Source organism: Odocoileus virginianus, chromosome 12 (genome assembly GCF_023699985.2).
Source record: "Odocoileus virginianus isolate 20LAN1187 ecotype Illinois chromosome 12, Ovbor_1.2, whole genome shotgun sequence".
Taxonomy (NCBI): domain Eukaryota; kingdom Metazoa; phylum Chordata; class Mammalia; order Artiodactyla; family Cervidae; genus Odocoileus; species Odocoileus virginianus.
In genome coordinates this window covers 55,712,559-55,732,368 of record NC_069685.1, presented here as the reverse complement: position 1 = coordinate 55,732,368, position 19,810 = coordinate 55,712,559, and the positions used below count along the sequence as shown (strand labels likewise).

The following is a 19,810-nucleotide window of genomic DNA, read 5'->3' as shown; positions in this document are numbered from 1 at the left end:
CAACAGTGTGGATCAGCCGTATGTACACACAGATCCCCTCCTCTCCAGCCTCCCTCCAACCTATCTCTCTGCCATGCCACCCCTCTAAGACATCACACAGTGCCAGGTCGGGCTCCCTGTGTAACACGGCAGCTTCCCACTGGCCATTTATCTTACACATGGTAGTGTATGTATGTCTCTCAAGTCGTCTCCCCCTCTCCTTCCCACACTGTGTCCACAAGTCCATTCTCTAATCTGTGTCTCTATTCCTGCCATGCAAATAGATTCATAAGTACCATTTTTTTAGATTCCATATATATGCATTAATATACGATATTTGTTTTTATCTTTCTGACTTACCTCACTCTTGACAGATTCTTTAATGGCTAGTTTTCAAAGGGATCTGAAAAAGTTACAGTATTTATTTACATGTATACACTACTTATGGCAATTAAAGCAGTAATGCATTGCATGGTGGTGGCTCAGATGGTAAAGAATCTGACTGCAATGCAGGAGACCCAGGTTCGATCCCTGGGTCAGTAAGATCCCCTGGAATAGGAAACAGCAACCCACTCCAGTATTCTTACCTGGAGAATTTCATGGACAGAGGAGTCTGGCGGGCTATAGTCCAGGGGGTTGCAAAAAGTCGGACACAACTGAGCAACTAACATTTCCACTTTTCACTCCTTATGGCAATTAAAACAGTTGTGCATTGCATTAAGAGCTATATCTGTATTACAACATCTCATCCAAGTGCTGAGAATAACCCTGCAAAAGATGTAGAGTTAGCCCCATTCTACAGATGAGGAATGAAGATAATGGCGACCTCCTTCAAAAGGTCCCATGCACACACTGCTGGACTCAGTGCCCCCGATCCTGCAGCAGGCCACTGCTGACCCACGTCTCCGCTGTAGGTGATCACTCACCTAGAGCCAGACATCCTGGAGTGTGAAGTCCTTAGGAAGCATCATTACAAACAAAGTTAGTGGAGGTGATGGAATTCCAGTTGAGCTATTTCAAATCATAAAAGATGATGCTGTGAAAGTGCTGTACTCAATATGCCAGCAAATTTGGAAAACTCAGCAGTGTCCACAGGACTGGAAAAGGTCAGTTTTCATTCCAATCCAAAGAAAGGCTATGCTAAGGAATGTTCAAACTACCATACAACTGTACTCATCTCACACGCTAGCAAAGTAATGCTCAAAATTCTCCAAGTCAGGCTTCAACAGTATGTGAACCAAGAACTTCCAGATGTTCAAGCTGGATTTAGAAAAGACAGAGGAACCAGAGATCAAATTGCCAACATCCACTGGATCATAGAAAAAGCAAGAGAGTTCCAGAAAAACATCTACTTCTGCTTTAATGACTACGCCAAAGCCTTAAACTGTGTGGATCACAACAAACTGGAAAATTCTGAAAGAGATGGGGATACCAGACCATCTGACCTGCCTCCTCAGAAATCTGTATGCAGGTCAAGAAGCAACAGTTAGAACTAGACATGGAACAACAGACTGGTTCCAAAGGAGTATGTCAAGGCTGCATATTGTCACCCTGCTTATTTAACTTATTAGCAGAGTACATCATGAGAAATGCCAGGCTGGATGAAGCACAAGCTGGAATCAAGATTGCTGGGAGAAATATCAATAACCTCAGATTTGCATATGACACCACCCTTATGGCAGAAAGCAAAGAAGAACTAAAGGATGCAAGTGAAAGAGAAGAGTGAAAAAGTTGGCTTAAAACTCAACATTCAAAAAACTAAGATCATGGCAACTGGCCCCATCACTTCATGGCAAATAAATGGGGAAACAATGGAAATAGCGAGAGACTTTTTTTCTCTGGGCTCCAAAATCACTGCAGATGGTGACTGCAGCCATGAAATTAAAAGATGCCTGCTCCTTGGAAGAAAAGCTACGACCAACCTTGACAGCATATTAAAAAGCAGAGACATTACTTTACCAACAAAGGTCCATCTAGTCAAAGCTATGGTTTTTCCAGTAGTCATGTATGGATGTGATAGAAAGCTGAGCGCTGAAGAATTGATGCTTTTGAACTGTGTTGTTGCAGAAGGCTCTTGGAGAGTCCCCTGGACTGCAAGGAAATCAAACCAGTCAATCCTATAGGAAATCAGTCCTGAATATTCACTGGAAGGACTGATGCTGAAACTGAAACTCGAGTACTTTGGCCACCTGATGCGAAGAACTCACTCATCAGGAAAAGACCCTGACGCTGGGAAAGATTGAAGGAGGAGAAGGGGATGACAGAGGACGAGATGGTTGGATGGTATCACTGACTTGATGGACATCAGTTTGAGTAAGCTCTGGGAGCTGGTGATGTTCAGAGAAGCCTGGCGTGCCATAGTCCGTGGGGTTGCAAAGAATCGGACACGACTGAACAACTGAACTGAATTGATAGATGTGGAAACTGAGGCTCAGAGAGGGGATTTTTCCACTTACATCCCTTGCCTCTTCATTTTTCCACATGAAATATGGGTTTAACCCTGTATGTCCTCATGTATATTGCAGCTCCTTTCAGATTCATAGCCTCATCTTCTCTAAAATGAGAGTTTGAATGGTGCTAAGAGGTGAGAAAGTACAACCAGCCTCTAGACTTGGTTGAGAGGTAAGTGATTTTTGCAAGGAGCTATACAATGCAACAAAGCATTTGACTCTGGGGCACTGCCAGGTAGTTATCTATTGCGGGGGGGGGGGGGGGGGGGTTAACCTGGTATGACGGGGGCAAAAAGTTATCATGTGTCTACTGCTATTCAGAACCAGAAAGCAGTCCTTTTAACTCCTAGCCTGGAGACCTATTTTTCAAAGGTTAAGTGGAGAGGTTGGGGAGATAAGGAAGAAGTGTGCAGGTATTATTAACCCACTTGACAGGACAATATATTGATGTAGAAAAGTTTCAGCATTTTGAATTTGCAAGCTGGCACGCCCTCCAGACCTGGCTACTTAGCTGCATCCCTTGGAATCTAAACACTTACAGATCTTCTTTCCATCTATCTTATCTACATGAATCTTAATGTCCTTATAATTTTGGGTGGTTCTGGTTTCACATTTTTGATGCTCTGTATCTGGGTTCTTTTTCCAGGAGTTTCTGGAATTAGGCGCCAACATAACGCCTAACAACCAAAGTCAATGTTTATGTTATAAATATCCTTCCTCCTTTAATTATAACCTATTGTCCTGGTAAATTTTGGATAATTGAACTTCAGCATGGCTGAGCTACTGTGAGAGGATGTTGCAGGCTTCGTGTTCACGACAAGAAAAAATTCAGAGCCACAAATGAAATCCTAACTGCCTTAGCTCTGCAAAGGAAGCCTGGAAGATGGGCCAAACATTTATCCAGATCCAAAACTGGAGACACAAATCTGGCACAGTGCTAGGATTGAATGATGTAACACGTAAAAATACAAGATGCTGGGTAAATTTAAATGCAGAGAAATGAGGACAAATATTAGTATATCTCTTGTAATATTGCAGATACACTTGCATTAAATAAATTACTTTTTTATTTATTTAGAATTCAAATTTAGCTGGATATTCTGTAGTTTCTCTGGCATTCCCAGTTGGATCCAAAGCTTGAACGTTGGTGTGAATTTAGAAGAAATTATAAAAGAATGGTAAATTATAGAAGATGGGTGGGCCCAGCCCAAATATTTCATGTTGGAATGTCCGTGGCTATCTTGAATATGAAAATAACCAACACTGATTGAGTAATTCTAGGCACGAGTCTCTAAGATAAGCACATTACATGCAGGCACTTGGCAGCTGACCACAACTCCATGAGATGGGAACTAACAGTGCCCCCATTTTACAGAATGGAAGACCGAGGTCTGGATAGCTTACAACCAATAAGTGGATTTTTACTAAAGCAAGAGCACTTTAGGGATCCAGAGGCCCAGACCCCTTGGTATGTCTTATAGATCACAGAGGCACAGAGACTGAAGTTCACTTGCCCCTGGTCCTGCAGTAGTCTTCGACAGAATCAGGGTTCTGATCCTGTCTGTGTGCATTACCAGTTCTCTCTTAATTCCTTCCAAATCCATACCAACTTTGATCCAACTCAAGCTCCATTCAGCCAGCTTTAGAGAAATTGAATTTCCTTAATAGGTTTTCCTAGACAAATCGCTTGAGAGCCAGGAAAACTCCGGAGAGAATCAGGGAGATGTTAGGAGTCTTCCATTCTACTTCTGGCTCTGCCACAAACAGGTTGTGCAGACTTGGGACAATTGCTTGCTCTCTCAGAGGCTCAGTGTAGGGTCTGGCAAACAAAGGGAGTCCTACCCAGGGACCCACAAAGTCCCTTCTGCAGTGGCAGGCTGCAATTCTAAGATGCCCAATCTCCCAGAGGCTTCTGCACTGGAGCCCAGCCCTCTCACGCCCAGCATCTTAGCTGATACAATAGACAGCAGACAAATCCCATTACAGACCACTCTACGAGTCTCCACTTTGTCACTGACTGTTATGTGACCTTAAATAGGCATTCTCTCCTAATCTCCCTGGGCCTGGCCTCTCCTATTAGCAGCTGGAGACAAGGATATTTACCTGTAATAAAGCTCTTTGAGCTCCTCAGATAAAGAGCTTTGCATTAACAAAGCTCAAATCGGATTTTTTTTTAAAATGGACCAGCACACTGGCTTTGTTTTGTGTTTTTATGTTTCTTTCCCTCTTACACTCTACAAAAGTGCAAAGTCGTGTTTGTCCTCCAAATTCTCTCCAGTTTAATTCATCTGTTTGCTTCTGGGTTTGAATAGGTCTTTTTTCCTAGACTTGATGTTCCCAAACTTTCTCAGTTCATAGTATCTTGGTAATTTTCCATTATGCCCTTCACAATTGTGTTTATGAAGTCATTCACTTCAAAAAAGTTAGTATTTATGCCCTAACAAGTTAGTATCATTTGAAAAAAATAACACTCATGAATTTGAAGAAAAAAAGTATTATTTCATGCTTAAGTAAATCCAGTTACTTACTAATGGGATATGTATGCTTGTTGCACCCTACATGATTTCTCAAACCTTGGAATCAGATTGATCACTGTCAATTTCATCTTCCACATTGATTATTTGTGAGGTACCTGTTTGTTTGGTTTTGTCTTTTAACATGGTCAGTCTCAGAAACCCAGCTTCTCAAAGACATGGAATTGTTGAAATTAATATAGTGAGTGAGACAAGAAGGGGTAAGCTCATCCTCCACTCTATCACCAGGGACACTTACTTTTAAAAAATATTGCCAAAGAAAGTTCTTCACATACAAAAGAAATGACAACAGAAAGAAACCTGGAGAATCAGCAGTAAAGAAATAGCAGTAGAAATGGTAAAAATCTGGGTATATATAATAGATTATTCTCCTCTTGGTTTTCAAAACTGTGTTCAATGATTGAAACATGGTCTACTGTGGTCCTCAACGTACATATTGGTAATATTTACAAAAAATATATTATAAAGGGAAAAAGGTAAAGGGACATAACTGGTAAGATTTCTAGGTTGTGTTTACTGGAAGTCATAAACTGTTGATACTAGTAGACATATATATACATATATATATATACACACATATATTATATAAATGCTGAATACATAATATATAATATATTCACTTAAAATGAGTATGATATAACATTAATATATTTCATAAGTATACTATCAATATTATTAATATATAACATATTCTATGAATATTGAATATTACATATATAAAAATTCATAGAGCAAACACTAAAAATTAACACAAAGAGATACAAACAAATACTATAGATAAAGTAGAATACAAAAACATGTTCAAGTCTTGCAGGGAGATAAGAAACGAAAAACACAGGAGTCAAAGATGAAACTAAGCACTCAGTGAATATCATTTGAGTGAATGAATAAATGAATGATCCCAGGTTTTGGTTTATCAGGAGATTGTTTGCTCTTAAATAAGGAAGGTGTTTTATATGCTACATTATTAACCACACTCCTATAACATCTTCTATCTAAAAAGGTGCTTTTACCATCACTTACATTTCTATGTGGATATGATGCCAACTTCGGATGTATTCATCATCAACACATCTTCTGGATAAAAGAACTGAAACAAAAGAAGACATATAACGACAAGATTTTGAAACATCTAAGTGAGAGATTCTGGAACTTATTCTAGCAAGACATTTCATTTTAACATAAAATACAGCATATTTTAAATATTTACATCTAACGCATGAAAATATTTATACAAATAAGCAACATAAAACAATCATGCTATATACAAAATAACCAATCCTTATGTACAGCAAATGTTTAGAAAAGGCAGCCTTGTTTTAAGGTTATATGGAATTGTATGAGGTGTATCTATGTGCATCTACGTTGAACCTCATTTGAAGATAATGTCAAAAGCCCCAATTTGAGACCTCTGTTTTTCTAACTGAAGTATAATTACATCCAATAAAATGCACATATTTTAGGTTTGTAGTTTGATGAGTTCTGACAAATGTATACACACGTGTAACTAACATCCCAATCAAAACGTAGTCGTTACCGTTACCCTACAAAGTTTCTTCACAACTCTTTTCTGTCTGTCCCCTCACTCCCTGCTTCCAAAAAGCAACTACTATTCTGGTTTCTATCCCCAGAGACCAGTTTGCCTGATCTCGAACTTCATACAAAACTTCAGTACAAAAGTACTCTTTTGTGCTGATTTCTTATATACTGTGCTCAACATATAATATAGCATAAATAGTGCATATATAGAAGGGCTTCCCTGGTGGCTCAGAAGAATCCACCTGCAACCCAGTTTCCATCCTTGGGTCAGGAAGAATGGAGAAGGGAATGGCTACCCACTTCAGTATTCTTGCCTGGGAAGTCTTATGGACAGGAGGAACCTAGTGGGCTAGAGTCTATGGGGTCGCAAAGAGTCAAACAGAACTGAGCTACTAAGCACAACTCTTTTGAGTCTTCCCTGGTGGGTCAAATGGTAAAGAATATGCCTGCAATGCAGGAGACCCAGGTTCAATTCCTGGTTCTAGAATGGTCCTTGGGTTGAGAAGATCTCCTGGAGAAGGGAATGGCAAACCACTCCAGTACTCTTGCATGGAGAATCCCATAAACAGAGGAGCCTAGTGGGCTACAGTCCATAGGGTCATAAAGAGTTGGACACAACTGAAGTGACAGCACACACTCACTGTTTTCACGTTTATGAATTTCTGGGATATGAGTCAACATGGACTTAATTTAAAATAACATGAAATAAATTATAGGATAGATGGTGTACACATGATGGGTTGTTGTTTGGGAAATGTTAAATTCTGGTGTGGTAGTTAAGAGTGCAGTTAAGAGTCACAGTTCCCTGGGTCCCTTGGTCTCGCCCATTCACTAGATGAATGGGTAGTAAAATAAAGCCTCAATTTTCTCATTTGTAAAATGGATATGATTTTACTAATCCTCAATGGATTGTGGTGTGAATAAAGCAATATTTTAAAAATTTAACTCAATGCTTGGCACAGACCAGTGACTGGATATGTGGCAGATCTTATTAGATTCATGATGGTTAAGAGGTTATTAAAATTTTCTTTTTGGCCTTAGGGCTAGAACCATTTATAGAATAACTACAGACAAATTTCTTGGCTACTTCTTCTTGCTTTCCTTTAGGATGAGCTCCTAGCACCTTCAACTGGAAAATTAGAGCAGCAGTGGTTGCTCCAGTACTTCTCAGGGGTATAGAAATTCCCATTTCCTCTATTATAGGCATTAGGTTCATACTCAAGCTGTGAATTAAGAAGATATTTGGGCATAATGTACTTTTCTAGTGTTTTACTGTGTAGGTCAAACTTCTCACTCTGGCTGGAAGCTGGAAATCCAGTCTCTATTCTCCTTTACATCAGAAGATTCTCTCTCAGCCTTTCTCTTGTGCACATGCTCACCCCTACTGTTTCAAATCCGAGTCTTGCCATTTGGAATAATGTCGAAGCCCGTCTCGATCTTACTTTTGCCCTCTGATCTCCCCCACTATGATGGTATGGACTGGGTCCGCATGCGAAGCTCATTGCTTCCTTCCTCTACTGAGCCTCATTTTAGGGTCCCAGAAGGAGTCACACCCTCATGTGGTACCCAGAACCTGTCTGGGGCTGTCTTTTTGGGCTCATCTCCTATCACTTTGCCCTTAGAATTTCAAACTCCATTTCACTCTTCATCAGTATTGAGCTACGCAGATTTCCTTTTACATTTTACTTCTTTGCTTTGTCTCCTTACATTTGCTGCTTCCTCTGCATAGGAGCCTTTCCTCCTTGTCTGCTTGGCAAAGTCCACTTCCTCTATCACAACTCTTTTCAGTTGTAACTTCTGCAAAGCTTCCCCCCCCCCCCCCCACTCTCTCCTTCATTGCTGACTGCTTCTGTTAATATTTCTATGGGTCCAGCTACTGCAGCATTTGGAGTGTCTGCCTCTCCACGGATATTAATAAAAACTAACATTGAGCAGTTACCAAGGATTAGGAATGTGCTAACCACTTTATAATTTTGCCTTATTTATTCCTCACAATATTGATCTGGATTGAATTGCTATTACTATCACCCCCATTTCACAGATGAGAAAACTGTGTGAAGCCACTTCTCTAGGGCTCCATGACTGGATAAATATAATAAATACTGGACACCCACCCTTACAGATGGAATCAAGGTGGTTGGAATGTTGGGAAGCCTTTCGACTTCTGTTTTCTTTCCCTTTTGCTGCTTTTTTGGTATGATTGGAGGAAAGACAGCTGCATGTCTTGACAGACCATGTATGGATCCTAATTCAAATTTCACATTCAGTCTTCCAGGGTCCTGGGGTCAGAGGCTAAAATGAGAGTTATTGATCTCAGCTTTTCTAGCTATAAGCCAGTAGGATTGCTAGATTTAGCAAATAAAAAAATAGGATGCCCAATTAAATTTGAATTTTAGATAAGCAACAAATACCTTTTCAGTATAAGTGCTTGTGTACATGCTAAGTAGCTTCAGTTGTGTCCAACTCTTTGCGGCCCTATGGACTATAACCCGCCAGGCTCCTCTGTCCATGTGTTTCTTCAAGCAAGAATACTGAAGTGGGTTACCATTCCCTCCTCCAGGGGATCTTCCTGACAAAGGGATCGAACTGGTGTCTCTTATGTCTCCTGCATTGGCAAGTGGGTTCTTTACCACTAGCACTACCTGGGAATCCCCTTTAGTATAGGTATGTCTCCAATATTGCATGAAACATACTAAAATTATTCATCCTTTGTCTGAAACACAAATTTAACTGGATGTGTTATAATTTATCTGGTACCCCTAAACTTGAGATAACATTACCTCCCTGGCTGGGGGGTCCCAGTAGTCACTAGAGGGAGGGAACCTAGTCTCATTCTGTATCTGCTTTTTGCCAAGTATCTGGCACTGAATTCTACATTCATGAATTTAATCCTCCTAATAACTTTGGGTGGGTGGGTTGGTAGCTATTAGTTGCTCTATTTTATAGACGTATTTTCTAAGTAAGAGTTATCATTTACTGGCTTCTTATAATATTAATAGGGCTTCCCTTGTAGCTCAGCTGGTAAAGAATCCGCCTGCAATATGGGAGACCTAGGTTTGATCCTTGGGTTGGGAAGACCCCCTGGAGGAAGGAAAGGCAACCCACTCCAGTATTCTGGCCTGGAGAATTCCATGGATCATATAGTCCATGGGGTCACAAAGAGTCGGACATGACTGAGTGACTTTCACTTTCACTTATATATCAATGAGACAGATTAAAATGGATACAAATTCTTTGACATTCCTTCCATTGAGAGGTGGGGGCTTATGTCTATTCCCCTTGAATCCAGAGAGAGTAGTGGTATGTTACTGCTTTGACCAACAGATTATGGTTCAAAGGACACTTCCACTTTTCGTCTCTGGGAACATTCATTTTGGGGCAAACCAACTACCCTGGTAAGGAGTCCAGTGACTCTACACCACCATGTTGTGAGGAAGCCCAAGCCAAATGCTGAGGATCTGGAGGATGAGACGCTATATGGAGAAGGTGAAGTGCATGGGAGTATAAAAAGGCATCTTGAAAGTGGATCCCCAGCTAATTCCACGTGGATCATAGGTGAACCACTCAGCTGACTTTCCCAAATTCTTGCCTATAATATCGTGTGCAAAATGAGGTGGCTGCTTTAAACCACTGAATTCTGGAGTTGTTCATCATGTACCAATAAACAACAGGACTGAACTCAAGACCACTGAATGAGTTCTGGACATACCATTTATTAGCTCCGTGACCTTGGTCTCTGTTTCCTTGTCTGTAACATGGGGCTACTTTCCAGTCTGTAAAAGAAGCAGTTGAGGCTCTGAAAAGCTTAGTAACTTTCTGGAGGTCACAGAGCTAGCAAGAAGATCTGGAAAAGTCCTCATGTACCCAACTTCAAAGCTTGGCTAATATGTCTCCATTTCTTCCCCCTTCACACTAGCTTTGAAATCTATGCCTAAGTTTCCCCATCTGTAAAACAGGGATGCTAATAATACCTTCTTTACAAAGTGTTTTAAAAAAAACCCAACATGTCAAGTGCTTAGCTTAGGGCCTGGCACATAGTAAGCAGCCAGTAAACATTCACAGCTATTATTATTTTATTATCTCCTCTGCCAAGGCTGACAGCAAACATCTATTCTGTGCCTGCCTGCTTCCTCCAGGTCTCTAACTTGTGGGAAGCCTCATCAGAGGGCATCTTTAACTGAACAATCCAGAGTGCTACCTCTTAATATTTAATGAATTCCTGAGACTCTCGGAAAGCAATGTGAGAAATATCCTGTAAAAATCTATTCGTGTTAATAAAATACCACCCAACAGGTTGGCCATTACCAAGCAATTCAAATTTTCAAGCAGGTCAAATAACCCCTTGCAATGATTTGTGCGGCTCCCTTCCCCACCCACCTTTCTTCATTTTTGGGGAAGCGTGTATTATTTCCATGGTTAAGGTGCTGGACCTTGGGCTGTCCTCCCTCCCAATTCCAACCAGTGGTTTCAGACACTAACGAGGTGTTAGTGTTCCCTGCTCATCCATCACAGATGTGTGAACTTCGAGCTCCAAATAATAGCTGAGAAATTCAAATTTGGCTGCCAAAAAACAGACCTTTCCAAAAGGAACTCTCTTACCTTTTCTGGGCTTTTTTTAAAAAATATGTATTTATATGGCTGTGTTGAGTCTTAGTTGCGGCACGTAGGCTTAGTTGCCCTATGGCATTGGGATCTTAGCTCTGGACCAGGGATTGAACTTGCATCCCTTGCACTGGAAGGCTGATTCTTAACCACTGGACCACCAGGAAAGTCCCTTTCCTGGACTTCTTAAGGTTGACAGAGGCAGGACAGGAGGAAACAAAGTACTGTTCCCTGATGAGAGGAGAGAAGAAATTTCATGTTTTCCTTGGTGGTTAATACATGCCAGGACCCACAGTAGGTACCATCACAGGCATCCCTTATAATATCTTCAGAATAAGACAGAATGGCTTTACGGACTCATTTGCCAAATGGAAAAATAGAGGTTCAGAGAAGTGAAGCTCCTTACCCTAAGGTCACACAGCTAAGCAAGGGTAATGTCAAAACTGGAACCTGGTGTGTATGCCCAGAAGTGACCATTACAGTATACTAACACATATATATGGACTTTAGAAAGATGGTAACGATAACCCTATATGCAAAACAGAAAAAGAGACTCAGATGTATGGAACAGACTTGTGGACTCTGGGAGAAGGCGAGGGTGGGATGTTTCAGGAGAACAGCATTGAAACATGTATATTATCTAGGGTGAAATGGATAACCAGCTCAGGTTGGGTACATGAGACAAGTGCTCGGGCCTGGTGCACTGGGAAGACCCAGAGGGATCGGGTGGAGAGGGAGGTGGGAGGGGGGACTGGGATGGGGAGTACATGTAAATCCATGGCTAATTCATATCAATGTATAACAAAAACTACTGTAATGATGTAAAGTAATTAGCCTCCAACTAATAAAAATTTAAAAAAAAAAAAAAAAAACTGGAACCTGGGTTTTTAAGATCCTGAAGCCTCCGACGGTCATTAACTAGAGGTGCTTTTCAGAATCTTCTGGGGAGCATTTTTGACATTTGCGTTTTCAAGCTTTTTCTCTCTCTCCTCTCTTTCTTCTTCTCCACCTCCCTGTTCCCCTCTCCTCTCCTCCTCCCTCTCCCATGTCACTTCCGGTCACTCTGCATGGATCGAAGTCCTGCTATGTGCCCACGCTACACACAGGCAAGGGCCTTTCGGCTTCCCTGCTGGCTCAGGTGGTAAAATGTCCGCCTGCAGTGCAGGGTCGATCCCTGGGCTGGGAAGATCCCCTGGAGAAGGGAAAGGCTACCTATTCCAGTATCCTGGCCTGGAGAATTCCATGGACAGAGGAGCCTGGCAGGCTCTAGTCCATGAGGTCGCAAAGAGTCAGACACGACTGACTGACTTTTACTTTCAAGGTCCTTTGGTCAAAAACTACATAAGTCAATTTCAGCTAGCTAAGGAAAAATAAAAGACATTTGTTAGGATGACATGGAGGTATCTCAGGATGTCAGCATACTGGACAATAAAGATGCAGAAAGGAAGGGAAAAAGGCAGCTCTGGGGTCTGCACTGGGGGAGGTTCATGGACCTTTACCCCACCATGCTGCCACTGTCAATCCTTGCCTCTCACTAGTTATTAGTTTCCAGGAAAGACTCTTATTGGTGACTGTCCCTGGACCCGATGAGCAAGATCATGTGATGCATCACCTAGGGTACACCTGGAAGGAAGGCAAGATGTTTCCTCCAAGGAGAGAATCACCAAGAGGCTGGCATTCACTTCAAAAGGCGCCCACAGGCATATACCGGGCTGCTGGGATGGAAGTGAAAGTCTGCCTTCAGGTTCATGAGTATCTGGCATAAAGGCAGCCACAAGGTTGGGTCTTAAGCATCTGTGGTCACTCTTCATTCATTCGAGCAAAAGCATATGCAGTCTCCAAAATGCAAGCTCCTTCAAGTCCATGAATATGACTCTGACTCAAGACTGTGACTGCTGGGCCTGACTTACAGCCTGGAGTATAGCTGGTACTTGTATTAGTTAAAGCACGCTAGGTTCTTCTGGATTTATACCACTTAATTTATACCATTTAAGCATACCACTTAACATCTGTATCTTTTCTTTTTCTTTTTTACCCATGAATCATGTGGAATCTTAGTTCTCCAAGCAGGGATCAAACCCGTGCCCCCTGGACTGGGAACGTGGAGTCTTAACCGCTGGACCACAAGGGAAGTCCCTAACCTGTGTGTCTTAAATTAACAAATATTCATTTCTCACACATACTTCCTGTCCATGCAGTGACTCAGGGGTCCAAGTTGAAGGAAGTTCACCATGTGGAGTTCTTTGGTTTCCGCAGCAGGACAAAATAAACTATATAGTATTATCTAGGGAAGTTTCCTTGCAGTAACATATGTTACCTCTGTTAATATTTCTTTGGTCACAACTAATCACATGACTCTTCCTAATTGCAAAGAGGCTGGGAAGTATAGACGCCTACAGGCACACCAGTGATAAGAGAAGTGTCTGTCACAGTAATCTATTAGTATTTTCTCAACACCAATAAAAGGCAAAAAATAGCTGGCATTTTTGAGCCTTTACTATGCCCCACACTGAATTGGGCTGAATGCATGACTTATCAACTGTCTCCTTTAATTCTCACACCAACCCTAGGAGTTAGTGTGGCTATGGTTCCTATTTTACAGATGAACAACTGGAGACATAGAGAACTAGGTCAATTACCCAAGTTTACACAGACAGAAGTAGAGGAAAGAGGCTTCAAACCCAGGCCATCAGACCCCAGAGCCTGCTCTCAGTAGCAAGTTACCCATTTTAATGACTAGGCAGGCACACTGGCTATTCACAATACTCGGAGGCAGAATGTTGCAAGTATGAAAGAGGCCAGGGAAGCAAGGGTCAAGAAAAATGGGGTTGGCTTTTCCCCAAGGAGAATGGTCATGGAATGAACTGGATGGGTGGTGAGTCAAGGTCTTTGAGCTGGATCTTTGGTTCTTACAGGAAGAACTCACCAAGCAGATAAATGAGAGAAGTAGACCTAGTGTGAGAATGTCGACTCCACCTGGTTAAGGATTTGCCATGTTCACTGCTGCATCCCCAGTGCCTAGACAGTGTCAGGCTAATACAGAGATAGGACTCTGGCAATACAGAATCTGAACTTAGTACACGCTCATCAAATACTTGCTCTCAGTGAGCCATGAATGGAATGAAATAGAGCGTAAGCTCTTCTGAACTCCAGGTTGCGACTCTCAGGGAGAGAAGGGGGAGCTTGAGCCATGGCTAAGCAGGGTGCAAGAAGCTGTCTTTCTAGAAGAGGTGTGGGGGCTTCCCTGGGGGTCCAGTGGTTAAGACTCCACACTCCCAATGCAGGGGGCCTGGGTTCTATCCCTGGTCAGGGAACTAGATCCCACATGCCTCAACTGAGAGTTTGCATGCTGCAACTAAAGATCCCACATGCCACTACTAAAAACATCGCGCATGCTGTGACTGGGGTCTGATGCAGCTAAACAAACATAATTTTAAAAAAGCCTCTGGAAGAGGTGCAATTTACCAGAATGGCAATCTCAGATTCCTGGGCAGGTGTCTTTCTGAGCTCGAAGAAAGCAAGTCAGATAGGTCCCAGGGGCATCCTGCTCTGAAGGCGCAGGGTTTGGGAAGCACCCAGATGTTTCTGATCATGACTGAGCTGGGGATCTGCCCCGTCAGTGTCCTCCTGTTTGGGAGACAAGAACAGATGAACGGAATGCGGAGGATGGATGTGAGCAAATGTCATGCTTGCAAAGCAACTGCTGGAGGGTCACTGAGATGGGAGACTGGAACTTTATCTCAGTTAAAATCCCACTGAGTTTTTCCCAGATTAGAAAGGAGGCTTTCTTTTCTTTAGAGGCTTGTTTTTGCTAACGTTTGCCTTCTCGGCTGGTGACATTCTATAATAATGGTAATAAAAAAGGGAGTGGTGGTGACTATCTCCTATTCTCTTTTTTAATAAAGGAATTTTTATGACTCATTTTAAAATATGATCTGGTCATTGGGTCACTGGACTTTGAGAGTCTTCCCGGAAAATTAGCTGTTCTCATGTTGGTGTCTTGATACACAGTCCTCTTTTGGCAGGTCTCTTATGGGTAATGTAACAGATTAAAAAATGTGTTCAAAGCCCATGCATGCCATCTTCTGAGCCTGATTTCTCAGACTCAAACCTTTTGGACCTGTGGTCCTTGATGATCTGCTTTCAGCTGGGCCATACCCAACAGCCCATGAGCTGGACACTAAACTTTTGTTTAAGCTGTTCTTTTTTTTTTTTTTTCAATGTCCGAAAGCTTCCTCTCTCTATCTTTATATATGTCACCTGGCAAAATCATTACCAATCTTCCATGTGTGACTCAGCTACCATCTCCTCTGAGCAGGTGCTTAACTAAAGGTGAGGTGACAGAATCAAGAACCTTGAAGCCAAGCTCCTTCTGTCACTCCACATCGCAGAAGAGTGAAAGAGAGAGAAAAGCAGAAATTTGACGGCGGTTTTCTCATGATGTCACCTAACAGCATGGAACCCCATGTGCCAGGCACTGTGGATGAGGTTAGTTGGCATGGAGTGACCAGACAGCCTGGCGACTTGGGATATCTTGTACTCAAAGTCCCAGGGCAGTTATTTATCATGCCACCTTTCCCTCTCAAAATTTTCCCGGTTTACAAGAAAAACTGCAGGTTCCCCTGATTTTTCAACAATAGCTTTGTGAGGCAGATGCTATTACTAGTCCCAGGTTACAAGAGAGGAAACTAGGGCTCAGAGAAGTGACATGACTAGCCTAAAGTCACACGGCTAGGAAGAGCTAGAACCCAAACTGGAATCTTGACAGAATCAATCCCTATCATGGAAGGCAGAACACCCTTCATCTCCAACAATTAAAGAAGAGATGGTGAGTGTCATTAGAAACCTGGGAAACATCTGGACACCCTGAATGGCTCTACAGAAGTCAGGGTTGGATTTGATCCTTTTATCTATTCATTTAATATGTGGTTATTGGGCATGAGTGTGTGTCAGCACGCAGGTGCAGAGTAGTGAGTCTGCACACACACACACACACATACACACACACACACACACCCTCTCTGCCCTTAGCAAGTGTGAATTCTGGAGGGGAAACTAGGTAAGTGACAACACTGATTACCCTACCAGAGCTTTCTCATATACTCCCATTTAACTTTTAAAAAGAGGTTGAGGGACTTCCCTGGTGGTCTAATGGTTAAAACTTCACTTCCAATGGTGTGGGTTCAATGCCTGGTCTGGGAGCTAAGATCCCACATGCCTCATGTCCAAAAATCCAGAACATAAACAATATCACAACAAATCCAGTAAAGACTTTAATAATGGTCCACATCAAAAATAAATCTTAAAAAAAAAATTAAAAAAACAAACAACAAAAAAAACCAAAGGCCTAAACTGGCCCCTTTCCAGACAAATCCATAATATTTGGGAGCTTGCAGAATAATTTTTTTTTCAGAGTATTTTTTTAACAAAAAGTGTTGAAAACAGTAAACATCACAAAATTTCACACTTAAAAAATCACTCACTTTTTAAATTTCTCTCAAAAAATTTTTTTTCGGTGGCTGTGCTAATACACAACCCAGGTTCTTCCATGGCAAGAACTGGTTGAACGCAGTAGCAATCCTTTAAATGAGAATTATACTCTAGAGCTTAGCAGAAGCCCCATCTGGGTCACAAGAATCTTTATGTCACCTTCCTGGTACCTAAAGGCATTTTAATTTACAATTTCTATTTACATGTAGCTTCTTCCCTAAGTTTTCTTGTGGACTTTATTCCACTTAGGTTTTAAATATACCTGTTTAATGAATTTCCTATTTATTCTTAATCTGTTGAATTCTAGGTATTTCTTTATATATATCTATATCTATAGCTCTGCTTTTTAAATACCTCCAAATTCTAGGTATTTTTTTTTTCATAGCTCTGGCATTTTTTTCTTTAAATACCTCTGTTTATGCTGCTACACCATATATGATGCCCAAGGCAGACATCACTAATCAATCAGGACCCTCCTGCCCAATGAGCCCGAAGAGGCTCCAGTGGTCACTGCTTTCCCCACACAGCTCCAGGCAGCCACTACTGATCAATCAGGAATGGCATATACAATGAAACCTATTTATTTTTACTATCTTTGTATCTACTCAGATGTCCTAACGGCTGAGATGTACATGTGATTCTTCCTTACTTACCCCTGCCCCTCAAGGCGGGTCTGAGGCTGAGACTTTCCTAGTGTAGCAGGGGAGTTACTGTTCCGGAGGAGCCAAGTCTGAGCCCATCCGTCTGCCCACAGGCCTCCCCTTACCCGGCTTTGGAAAAGGGGCCAAGGCTCCTGAAGGGAGGAGAAGAGAAAGAAGAAAACAGCTCCAGTGAAGTGTCCCTCTCTCCTTTTCTTCTCTCTCCTCTTGCAAAAAGAAAAGAACAATATCAGCCAGCCCAAAGCTCATTAATGCACTTGACCTTCTGAAAGAAAATTAATTCCAACTTCACACCTACCGGCTGTGCTGCTCAGCTTTGTCAAAACGCTGGCATCATTAGAGAGGAGATGACATGGCTGGAGGGCACCGAGAGTCTGCCACCTCCCCACGCTGGGCTGAGTGAGTAGGAGCTGGCAGGAGGCACGCGGAGGCGCCGGCCCTGTCAGCTTTTCACTGTGGATTAAGCTCTCTGCTGCTGGCTCTGGAAATTGTTATCACTGTCGAGCTGCCCCAGTGATTCTTACCAGGCTCCCTGACAGCACAGGCCCACAGAGCAGCAGCCTTGAGGGCCTTCTGTTGGAGGGAAGGCAGATTGTGTGTGTGTGTGTGGGGGGTGATTGTAGGAGAATGTGTGTCTGCATGTATCAGTGTCAGTGTGTATGAACATGGGTATGTGTGTGTGCACTTGAGAATATGGGCATCTGTGTGTGTGTGTGTGAATGTGCATGCATGTGTATGTATGTGTACAACTACACTCAAGTGGGGACTTAAAAGGGCGTGCTTGGGTATCTGTGCCTGTGTGTGTACATTTGTTGTTGTTTAGTCGCTAAGTCGTGTCCATCTCTTTTGTGATTCCACAGACTGACTGTAGCCCGCCAGGCTTCTCTGTCCATGGAATTCCTCAGGCACAAATACTGGAGTGGGTTACCATTACCTTCTCCTGGGGATCTTCCCGACCTGGGGATCAAACCCACATCTCTTCCATCTCCTGCAGTGGCAAGCGGATTCTTTACCAGTGAGCCACCTGGGAAACTTGCATGTACATTTAGGTGGATACAAATGTCATCCTATGCATTGTGAGTACATGTGCCTTGCCAAATGCATACATACATATGCATAAGGGGACACATGTGCAAACATGTTCAGAATTTGTGTGCTCATGTATATGTATGTGAACAAAGCATAGAGAATGGGTGCAAGTTTAAGGGTGCAACTGTGAACATGTGTGGACACATCCACATTCACGTGTACAGGAGACTGTCTTCAGTGCTACAAGATCACCTACAAGTGCCAAGGCAGGTCTGAGTATGAGCAAATCAGACACCAAATCCCTCTCTCCTTTTTCAACAACGCTATTTGATATTGAAAAAAGTTAAGGGAATTATGGTGACAAATCCCAGAACTACTTAGATTTTCAGACTCACTTTGATTTTAAATGATTATTTTGAAGTTTATGAGAGCTGGACAGAACATGATCCTTACATTGTTTGGAGCCTAATCTGGCCCCACTGAACACATGGGCTGTGAAACATTGTACATTAAAGTGTGTGCATATGTGTCTCTGTGTGTGTGCATGCAAATCCTTATCTGTGTGAGTATTCGTATAAGAAGTAACTGTTGCCTGTGTAGGTAGTTCTCCATGCATGTTCTTGTTCAAGCTTCAGTTGAATTTACATATGAATTGGAAATATATGCAGTGTTTCATCTGCATCAGGTACCATTTCAGGTGCAGGAGAGAGAGAGAGAGAGAGAGAGAGAGAGAGAGAGACGTAAAACCCTATTTGTGTCCTTGAGAAGTTTCCTCTTATTTTCCAATTGTAAATATTTACCAGTAGATCCTCAAGGCTCTAGGTGGAGTTGGATTCTGAGGACATGTCCAGGCTCTTCAAGAAGCCATTATTGATTAGTGATGTCTGCCACAGATGTGGGATGTGAGATTTGTAGCAAGTATGTCATTTATTTGCCAGAGAATCAGAATATCACACCTAATATGGCTCTTTGTAATCCTGGGTTTAATGTCTTCATTTTATACCTGGGTAAGCCATGGCAGAAAAGGAGAGGGAGTTTAAGCAGCACTGAGTTTATAGTGAAGGAAGCGAGGAGCCTAGGTCGCAGAATTTAAGGAGCACTCACTCATTTGCACTCTGTGCAAATGATCCCCTCACCTGCCTGACCCTGAGAGTGAGTGCCTTTGTAAACTGTGTGCCCTAGATGTCTCATTTGTTTCACTTTAATCCCAGCCCTGGCTCAAAGTCACATTAAAAGAATCACCACATGCTCTATTTGGAGACAAAGTTCAGTGACTCTATTTACAAGCACTTGTCTGACTGAAAGTTACAGAACTCAACTGAAGCTTAAGAAAAATGGAAATGGGGTGTCTCAAAAAACCCAAGGGCAGAGGTTTAAGTAGGGTGAAGAAAGGTCTAGAACTGGGACCCTGGACAGAATTTGATCTGTTTCTCACACTAGCTTCCATTATTCTTTCTGGGCTGAGTGGCTTTCCCTGCTCCACCAGTTATCAATTCTGTGATCTGGGAAATTTTCTTGCTTTCTTCAT

General features: G+C 42.2%; 1 long non-coding RNA gene across 2 annotated transcripts in view; it reads right to left on the bottom strand.

Moving 5' to 3' along the window:
• LOC110137868 (uncharacterized) overlaps positions 1-19,810 on the bottom strand; it is a 60,334-nt gene that overhangs the window by 26,448 nt on the left and 14,076 nt on the right. The window contains exons 1-3 of one of the 2 annotated variants that reach the window (XR_011490699.1): positions 10,212-10,277; positions 8,617-8,794; positions 5,987-6,053 (exon numbers count right to left, since the gene is read on the bottom strand). This is a non-coding gene — a long non-coding RNA (uncharacterized lncRNA). Of the gene's footprint in view, positions 1-5,986; positions 6,054-8,616; positions 8,795-10,211; positions 10,278-19,810 lie in introns of those variants that run through there. The other variant, XR_011490698.1, reaches the window with a different exon arrangement.